This window comes from Euleptes europaea, chromosome 9, assembly GCF_029931775.1.
Source record: "Euleptes europaea isolate rEulEur1 chromosome 9, rEulEur1.hap1, whole genome shotgun sequence".
NCBI lineage: Eukaryota > Metazoa > Chordata > Lepidosauria > Squamata > Sphaerodactylidae > Euleptes > Euleptes europaea.
In genome coordinates this window covers 41,525,933-41,536,563 of record NC_079320.1, presented here as the reverse complement: position 1 = coordinate 41,536,563, position 10,631 = coordinate 41,525,933, and the positions used below count along the sequence as shown (strand labels likewise).

At 43.4% G+C, this 10,631-nt stretch overlaps 1 pseudogene; it reads right to left on the bottom strand.

Annotated features, from left to right (window-relative positions):
• Positions 1–5,248: 5,248 nt before the first annotated feature.
• On the bottom strand, positions 5,249–5,356 carry LOC130483134 (U2 spliceosomal RNA; annotated as a pseudogene).
• Positions 5,357–10,631: the final 5,275 nt, after the last annotated feature.

Below are 10,631 nucleotides of genomic sequence, written 5' to 3'. Positions count from 1 at the left end.
AACATCTTTGTTTTTTAAGTAAACATTAATTTTTCACACTATGGGCTTACTATTAATTTTCCTCCGTTTGTAGGTGTTTGAAGGCTTTTTCTTTCAACAGTGTCCAACTTTCCCATTTTACTGAAAGACAAGAATGAGACTTATTTTTCCTACAGCTTGGAAATCCTACTGTTCATGTTTTGAAAGTCGATGACAGACTCTGACATGCATGGAACCTCTGAATGTATAGGAACAGCCCAGGCAGCTGTCCTGTTTGCTTATTTGTGGATGTGACTTTGTATTCACTGGCTTGGCAATCTCTAAACCAGGGGTGGGGAACGTCAGGCCCGGGGGCCATTTAAGGCCCGCGAAATCATTTGGTCTGGCCCTTCGTGGGTCCTGGCAGATCTCTAGCTCAGAAGGATCTAAGACTGGTGATCCACCCCCTCCCGCAGACAGGAATAGCCTCTATTCAAGGCAGATGTGAGTTTGTTTTGCTGAGAAAAGGAACCTTTTCCCCCTTGCAGAAGAGTCGTTAGCTATGGAGCTGCTAGGACCGCCCAAGAAACTGTGTTAGCCCTTTCCCACCTGGGCCATGGAGAAACGTATTCCCTCTGTACTACAAGAGGGCGGAAGGGGTGACAATGGAGGGGTTAAAGGGGGCAGGGCCAGAATGCGCGCGCGGGGTGGGGGGAGTTCTTAGCCAGTGTGTCCTCATTTCATCCCTGCAGGCAGAGGTAGCAGGATCTGGCTGTAGAATCCAGCCCTAACCGTGTGGAGCAGGAGCAACTCTGGCATGCGGCTGGATGGCTACGCCCAGCTGGTGCAACAGACCATCCTGTGCCACCGGGTGGGCAAGTGTGCCACTGGTTGGATGCCTGCCTGCTTGCTTGGGGTTTGGACGGCTAATTTTTAAGTTGATAATTTTGTATGGCCCGCGAATGCTGTTATAAATATCCAAATGGCCCTTGGCGGAAAAAAGGTTCCCCACCCCTGCTCTAAACCAAGGTTTTGCCAATGATCTAGAGAAATAGCGACTAAATCTTATACCTAAAATGGGGTGAACAATGTTAATTTAATAAACTTTTAGAATTTAAAGTGGTTGTGTGTGTGTGTTAAGTGCCGTCAAGTCACTTCTGACTCATGGCGACCCTATGAATCAACATCCTCCAAAATGTCCTATCTTTGACAGCCTTGCTCAGGTCCCACAAATCGAGGCTGTGGCTTCCTTTATAGAGTCTATCCATCTCTTGTTGGGTCTTCCTCTTTTCCTGCTGCCCTCAACTTTTCCTAGCATGACTGTCTTTTCTAGTGACTCTTGCCTTCTCATAATGTGACCAAAATACAATAGCCTCAGTTTAGTCATTTTAGCTTCTAGGGTCAGTTCAGGCTTGATTTGATCTATAACCCACTGATTTGGTTTTTTTTGGCAGTCCACGGTATCCATAACACTCTCCTCCAACACCACATTTCAAAGGAGTCTACTTTCTTCCTGTCAGCTTTCTTCACTGTCCAGCTTTCACACCCATACATAGTAATAGGGAATACAATGGCATGAATTAACTTAATCTTGGTGGCCAGTGACACATCCTTACACTTCAGAATCTTTTCTAGCTCCTTCATGGCTGCCCTTCCCAGTCTCAATCTCCTTCTGATTTCTTGGCTGCACTCTCCCTTTTGGTTGATGATGGAGCCAAGGAATAGAGAGTCTTCAACAATAGGGATATTAAAGTGGTTAGCAATCTTTAAACAGTTAGCTTCACAACATGTCCACAAGGGTTAATGGTTAGGGTTGCCAACCTCCAGGTAATAGCAGAAGATCTCCTCCTATTACAACTGGTCTCCAGCCGATAGAGATCAGTTCCCCTGGAGAAAAATGGCCGCGTTGGCCATTGGACTCTATGGCATTGAAGTCCCTCCCCTCCTCAAACCCTGCCCTCCTCAGGCTCCGCCCCAAAAACCTTCCACCAGTGGCGAAGAGGGACCAGGCAACCCTATTATGTTAGCCAAAATGCTCAGTTATAAATATTTATATGGGGGAATTAGCATTCAATAACTGGCACTGGACATAACCTGCAGGATCTAACCTGTGTCTACGGGAGTCCAGACCGTGATTCAAAGAATAAGCGGAGTCAATGGTTTTAGTCTCAAGGATTTTACTTATTACTCGTATGTACACAGACACTCAAATAACATGTAGACAACAACACAGAGAGCCTAGGAATTAAAGAGAGTAGTATAGAGACATTTGCCAATGTTGCAGGCCCTCTGAAGATGGGCAATACTGCACCTGGTCCAGAAGCGGAGACGTCCGGGGTTCTGTGGGCTAAGATACTGGGAAAGCGGGGAGAGGGGTTCCTGGGACTCGACCAGCGAGGCGGGAGGGGAGCATGGTCAGGCTGCGCAAAACCCAAACCCACAGAGTGACAGCAAGTATGCAAGGGGAAGACCTAAGGTAAGGTATGGACTAAGGAGACCCCAATTATACCTTTTCCTGGGGGCGGGGTGATGAGATTACCCCTTTGTGGTTCCCGTTGTGAAACAAAAGGTGACAATAATGCTAATGGTCGGCTGCCGGGGTGAGGCAAAAGGGCAATTGAGACAAACTATTCTACTCCTACTGATTTGCGCAATTACGAGAGGACCGGGAGTCGTTCGTAGATGGGATTAACAAGCTGGAACAAAGACGCGTACAGCTGGGTCCGGGGCGGGTCGCTTTGCATAGCCGGGGGAGCTATCCTCCGTTACTGCTATCTTGATGCTTTCCGATGGGCCATCAATCATGCAGATGATGCGGGGAGAGGGGAGGGTATTGGCGACGATTACGTGCTTGACAATTCCCTGCGAGAAGGCTTCTGCTGGAACGGACGCACAGGAAAATGGATTCCCTCTGGTTCAAAGGAGGGGCTGACCTGGCCGTGGTTCCTTGGCTGCCTGCTTCACGGGACAGAATAGGAGCCCTTTCAGTGGCGATTCGGGCTGGCTGTCATGTCTGGAAAGGTGATGTCACGCATCTGTTGGGGTTGCCATGACCAGTCTGGGAGATTGGCAACCTGTTTGCTTGCAATTAATGGTGGAGGAACTGAGGTTCAGATATATGGCATATCTATACCATAAACTGACTGAATAATCATTTCAGGGAACCCCGGCAATTATATTTGTGTGTGTCTTGTATTCTCATCACTCTTACTAACAGCTCCACCCCAAGTCCAGCTCAAAAGGGTTTAAGATGGCAAATGTTAGCACATTTTGGATTTCCACCAGCATAAAAGCAGGAGGCATCGAGGACATGACATGAATGTGTCACCGCCATTGGGACTTTAGGCTGCTTATCACCATTCCAAGGATTCTTTGGAAGAAGCCATGGTAACTAATGTGGTAGAAAGTGGACAAGCATTTGTAGCATAGATATTCCCAGTGACTTATTTATTTATTTAAGGATGTACAAATAACAAGAATAATTTTCATTGAATATTCCATCAACATAATTTATCATTCCATTTGTTTCTATTTCCATTGGTTTCAGTGGGAAACATATTTCCAGCTGTTACTTCTTTGTTTTTCATCCACTCTGGATACAGTCTTAGAGACTGGGTTCTTCACCTAAGGGATACTTTTTGCCAGAGCTCAGATAAATAGAAAAAAGATCCCCAGTATCATTGGCAATTGTAGGCAAAACATATGGAAAAACAGTTAAAAGAATATTTGTTCATTTGCTGTTATTCCCATTTGTTCTTGTTATACTAGCCAATGTGACAAAGGCAACTTTTTTGGTTCATTTTTTTCCATTCATTTAAGAACAAATTAATAATCTATTTAAGAATAGAGAGACAAGTTATGGTCTGTCACCAGTTTCACCATTTTAGTTCCTCTTAGCACTCATGATTGGTCACATTATGAGAAGGCAAAAGTCACTAGAAAAGACAGTCATGCTAGGAAAAGTTGAGGGCAGCAGGAAAAGAGGAAGACCCAACAAGAGATGGATGGACTCAATAAAGGAAGCCACAGCCCTCAATTTGCAAGACCTGAGCAAGGCTGTCAAAGATAGGACATTTTGGAGGACATTGATTCATAGGGTAGCCATGAGTCGGAAGCAACTTGACGGCACTTAACACACACACACATACACACACGCACACACAGCACTCATGAAGGGGGGGAGGAGGGTTCTGCAGCTCACAAAGGGTTGGTACATACTCTAATAATTATTTATGCAAAAAGGATAATGCATTTGTGGACAAAGTAGTAACTAAACTTGAAAAATGAGCCAAATTAAACATATAACACAAAACCTCAATTCTGGCTTTCACGTTGCTGTTTGCCTTTGAGAAGCTTCCCATGTTTGTTTTGCAAAACTGAGAAACAAAGGGGGGGACAGTTGCGCCGTGGCTGGGGACAGCACAGCCACGGCGCAGCTGGGCTGCCTCCTGAGTGGTTTGCTGCACCGAGGCCAGCATGCCACACAGGAAAATCCCCCCCCTGGGCCAGATTTAGGTTTGATGAGGCCCTAAGCTATTGAAGGTAATGGGGCCTTTTATACGTCCAGACAACAGGTACAACAGCTTGACCTACATTCAACTGTGCTGCATTGCAGTCTGCCGCTACATGCTACATGTTGCCATGCAACCAGTCCATGCAGAATGTAGGCACCCTATATATAGAAATGAGCTATTTTAGGGAGCAGGCTAGCAGGCGGGGCCCGTTACTTACATCATAGGAGCCTACACAACACAAAACACTGTTGCTGTATGTAGGTTTTATTTTATTTGTTTTTATCTTATATTTTGGAAATGTACATCCAGTGTTTTTTTTCCTTTAAATTTTTTGGGAGCCCCCAAGAGAGTGGGGCCCTAAGCTATAGCTTGTTTAGCTTATACGTAAATCTGGCACTGCCTCCCCCTCATACTGCTCTATGCAGTTTCACAGGCTACGCAACTATTTTTGCTGGCATAAATTCAAGCCTGCAAAAGGGGCATTCCTGGGGCAAAAGGGCTTAGGGAAGTGACTAAGCCCCGCCCCCAGTAATGCTCCCTTTGACACCTTGTGCCAGAGGAATGTGTCTGCGGAAGCTGTGCCAGCATCCCATGTGTGGCGCTGCTGCACTGCTCCCCAGCAAGGTGCATCATTCTAAGCCCCACTGACCTAAATGTACTGAAGAAGGTTGTGACACTGCTTAAGAGAGCACTGTGAATATGAGAATATTAACTCCAGGAGGTTACTAGGCACCCTATATGCTGAATTACTTGAAACAGAAAATCAGGTAAGAACCATATGTTACTATATAATATCAATAGTCCTCAAATAGAGGACATATCATATAGTAATCTCGCAAGAACAGATACTACACTTGATCTTAGCCAAAAGGCTGAGTAGCAATGTTACTATATATTCTATTATTATTTGTCCTGACTTTTCCCCCTGCGGCTTTCCTGCTAAAAATTGCTCCAAACTCTCCTGATGCTTCCCCCACTCTTGTTAAAAAAATATATGGATACCTGTATTTCTCCCCAATGCAAGTAAAATCCATTCAGGAGCAGGAAATTTTGGTAGAAAAGCAGCGCAAAGAAAAACAATTAAATCCCCCCCCCAAAAAAGCCAAAAGGATGTTCAGTGGTTGATGTGAATGGATGCAAAAGGAAAGTCCAAAGCTGTTCGATGCATATAATAGGAACATGGAATGTGAGAATCATGAATCAGTCACTGGAAAAGACAATCATGCAAGAAAAAGTTGAAGGCAGCAGGAAAAGAGGAAGACCCAAGAAGAGACGGAATGACTCAATAAAGGAAGCCACAGCCCTCAGTTTGCAAGATCTAAGCAAGGCTGTTAAGGATAGGACATTTTGGAGGACCTTAATTCATAGGGTCGCCATGAGTTGGAAGCAATTTGATGGCCTTTAACACACACACACAGCTTTAAATCACATCCTTTGTGGATGTGTTCTGTTTTTTTAAATGCCAAGAAAAAAGAGGTCTGGAAATTATGCTTGACCCAAATAGAAAAAATAGCAAATATTATAATTTCTAAAGAAATTTGTTGTTGTTTTTTCAAAATGTACAGCAGCCTCACTTCATGTACTATTAATCCATTGTACACTAACATGTAAAAGATATTGACACCATGGTACACTGGCAGCTGATTCTATATTTGTTTGGTGGGAGTACCTCAAAATAGGAATATACGGAATATAGTAGGGGGAAAACAGCCAACTTGATCAAACAAGAAATTAATTATATGAAATTCCATTTACTATGATAAACACACTGTTTGGGATATCTGGCAAACTTTGCAAGAGAGGAACATCAGCCTTCACTTTGAAACATCTTAACAGTTGTTAAAATTCTAAAGGCTATTAAATGGCATATTCCATCTATGGTTAAAGAACTGTGGAGATGGACTTGCCTTCTCTGCAACAATGGGCGAAAACACATTGTCTCTTTAGCCTCCTTTATTACCTGTTTCAGCCAGGATCGAACGCATGCGTTTTCGCTGAATTGCGTTCGATCCTGGCTGAATCCTGGCTGAAACAGGCAATAAAGGAGGCTAAAGCGACCGTGCGTTTTCACCCATTGTCTCCTTTGCCATTTTCCAAGCAGGTGGCTGCAAACAGGGGTGAAAGTGTTCACCAATTCAGAGTGAGGGCAAAGCTTCCTGCCTTCATTGTCAACTATGGGATGTAATCATATAGCCAGATGTGATGGATATTGTCATTAATCTAAAATGAGGACAGGAAGCATTGCCTTCACTCCAGATTGACTTAGTGATGTCGCTACATAGTCAATTGGATTGGCTGTCTGATGATATTGTGGAATCATTACATTGTTCCAATACCTATGTGATTTTCAATTAGCTGTAGTCACGTGACCAGGAAGAATCCTCTCAGGGAAACAATGTCAATGAAACTGCCAATCAGGTCATGCATAGAACTTGAACCATGGTAAAAAATCAAGGCAACTCTGAAGGCTTCCACCCACCCCTCCTCATTCACTGAAATTGTCATGCATGAATGTTCAGTGTCGCCCTGCTTTCAACTATTTTGCCTACAACAGCAGTTAAATTCTCAAGTCCAATACTAAATGCATTTGCTTGGATGTATGCTCTATTGGAACTTGCATGAAGGATGCTGCTAATATTTAATTTTGAGGAAGTGACATTATTTGAGGTTTCCATAGTTTTTGATAATGATGTTAAACTTTATCCTTGATTTGCATCTTGTCTGGCTCCATATTGCCTCTCTGTTAGGGGCAGTGTTAAACATTATTTGCATAGTAAAAGACTTGTTTTAAACGCCAAGTATTAAATACTACTCAGAAGCAGTGTTCAAAGACAGACCGGTCTGTAAAGCAGAGATAAATCTTCCACTATATACAAAAGTTGGATGGTGGGCACGCTATAGATTAAAACTTTATGGGTGTCAAATCCTTTCTCAGCATGGAGTATCTTTACTTTGGTCCCCAAGAATGATGTCTAGAAGTTTGAAAGTAAAGGCTGAAAGGGATAGAAGGAGAAGGACATCCCTGTCAAGTGCCTCTTAGGAAAATAACCAGAAAAGACAGTAAGCTATTCATATGGATTAAGGCTAATGGGTGAAAGTAAATTGTTTTAATTAGGTTTCTGAATTTTAATCCAAAACAAAACTCACTCCAGGCACACTGCAGATAGCAGCAGATGATTCCCTAGCATCAGATGCCTGTTCAGCTTCTTGAAACAAGGCAGCAAGAGATTGCCGTCATCTCTCACCTCTCCTAATATACGTAGCACTCTTCTTAAATTAATCAGCTGCCTCTCTGCCTCGTATGAAATGGCCTTGATCTTGATTTACAATGGTAGTAATGCTTTTGTTTAGTCTTGCGGTTAGCGGTTTAGTAAATATTTTTAAGGCCACGTTTAACAAAGATACAGGATAACAGTTACTACATTTCACTGGAGACGTATCCATTTTTAACATTTGAAGAATACTCTGCTCTTCTAGCTGCTAGCGGAGTTTGTTTTTTTCTGGACTGATTCACACAAGATGTTTTGAAAGCTCTGCACTGGGTCCTGGGGGGAAGTATCCTTTAAAGATATCCTCTAACACTCTGCCCTGGATGCAAGTCATCTCCTCCAGGAGATTTGCAAGATTGTGGGCCTTTTTGTGTGTGCATTGGGTGATGTCCTTCATGGAAGGGAGTGAGCAGCCTCCTCACTTCCCAGTGGGGTTTAGCAGCACTGCAAAGAGGTGGATGGTGATCAGCGCCCGCAAGAGACTGCTGATAGATGTGAAACCCTCACACAACCCTCAGTGTAACAAAACAGAGGGCGATGGCATTGTATACCTGCAAAGCACCAGCAGCGGTCGAACTTTTAATGAAATTTCTCCAAGGCCGGAAAGGAGCTGTCAATAGATACTATCTACCATATTGTTATCCCACCCTTCCCCCGAGGCACTTGGGATAGCTTGCATGGTCCTTCCTTCTTCCACCTTTCCTCAAAAAAGTGGGGGATGTACATTAGACTGAAAAAGAGTGACTGACCCAAGGTCATCCCATAAACTTTATGGCTGAGGGGGGATTTGAACCCAGGGCTCTCCCACCACTAGTCCAACACTGTAATCACTACACCATATCTGTACTTCTCTGAGCAAGCTGGCAGACCTGACTGACTCTCCACACCAAATATATTTGCAAATGCCCTAGCAGCTTTTCTCACCTAGCAGAGCTTAAGAAGAAGAGTTGTTTTTTTATATGCCGACTTTCTCTACCACTTAAGGAAGAGTCAAACTGGCTTACAATCACCTTCCTTTCCCCCTCCCCACAACAGACACCCTGTGAGGTGGGTGGGGCTGAGAGAGCTGTGACTAGCCCAAAGTCACCTAGCTGGCTTCATGTGTAGGAATGGGGAAACAAATCCAGTTCACCAGATTAGCCTCCGCTGCTCATGTGAAGGAGTGGGGAATCAAACCTGGTTCTCCAGATCAGAGTCCACTGCTCCAAACCACCGCTCTTAACAACTATACCACGCTGTGTAGTTGATTTGAATACCTGCAACGGAACTGCAGCTACAAGCAGGAGTAACAATGAGGCTGCAGAAAGATGAGCTGCTAATCCTTCCTCTCAGTGTCTCTTAGCTAGATGTATTATTAAGCGCTAACATTCTGTTGTGTGCCTTGCCAGGGAGAGTATTGTTGGTAGCCATACATGTGTCTTGCAGGTTGATCTGAAAACTCAGACTTTTCAGTCAAAACATTTGTCTAATCTTTGAATACAAAATTTCAATTCAGATGGCAGTAGATGGCATAAACTGCCTTTCCTGCCCTTGTGTAGAGAGACTAGCTCACTCTTGCCATAAGGCTGAAAAATAAGGGCCAGTCTAGAAGAGATACTGGGAGATGGGTGGATGGATCTCTGGAGTATTTTATTGATAGATGGCAGCCATGAGGCTGCAATGAAGACTGGGTCTGTAGCATAGGGGAAAGGGGGATTTAACCCATCTTTCATGACTTTTTCTTGACCATAAGCAGTCCCCCAAGCTGCTACTGGCCCCATTGGAGGAATCATACAAGCAACACTCATCATGCCAGGATCTAGATCCAACTGAGCTTTCTCCTTCTTACATTTCAGCTTTTAACTTTTATAATTATGAGAATAAGAGCAGTTTCATACATTATGAGGTTTTAAAAACCTTTACATGCATATATTAGAATATGTGCATGTAGCAATGTGTCTGTTCCACTGCAACAAAATGGTAAAGTGTCCCTGGGGAGGACTTGTGGACATTGTCTTGTCTAGTTCTGTCTTTAGTGGAAGAGAATCATAGGATTCAAATTAGAGGAAGGAATTCACAGGGTCCAGCCCTTCTTATTTGGACAGTTGTGTATAGGCAAACACACGTACATGCCCACACATTCACTCATATCTGCTGATATTAAGAAAAGCCGTGGATGGGGTTGTGTGGTCCTTTCTTTTCTTTTTTTCTTTCCAAATTTTAGGTTGATTCAAAGCTTCATGAGATTTTCTCTAGAGCTGTCCAATCTCTTCATTCCCAAATACCTGGCTCTAGAGGCACTACACTTTTTGCCCCAATTAAGGTGCTCTGATCCGTATGCTATACATGGCATTGATACTCTAATCTTTCAACAATTGCTCCAGTCCTTGGGGTTGAGTGATATTCTTACGTATTACCACATCCCATGTCAAGGAGTGTTTGAGATAAACTGTGTGCTATGTAAACATATTTTCACAATTCAGGCTTTTTTTAAAAAAAAGTATATACAGGGCCTCTTTATTCTTGCGTAAATGTGAATGTCGAATTTGCGTCTGAAACTTGGATTATACCCTCTCTATGGGACTGAGGACACTCCGCTTCTCTCTGTAGACTACTCATAGTAAAGCACAACGTCAGCAGGGAACTGTCAGATTTACTGGGCACAATGGTACGAACTGTTCACGATATCCTGTTTTTAAATGTCAAACTTTTTTTCTCAGTGGGTGGGCTGACTAAACAGAGACTTTTTAACATGGTACTTTGCTGTTTTCTAAACAGAGCAGCTATGCATGCTATCTAGTTTATATACAGCTTTTTAAAAAGCAGGGCACCCTTATAAATACGCTGGGTTTAAAAGAAACTGGCCTGACAGAAAAGTGTTTTGTTTATAATATCTAAACCTTTTATTCAT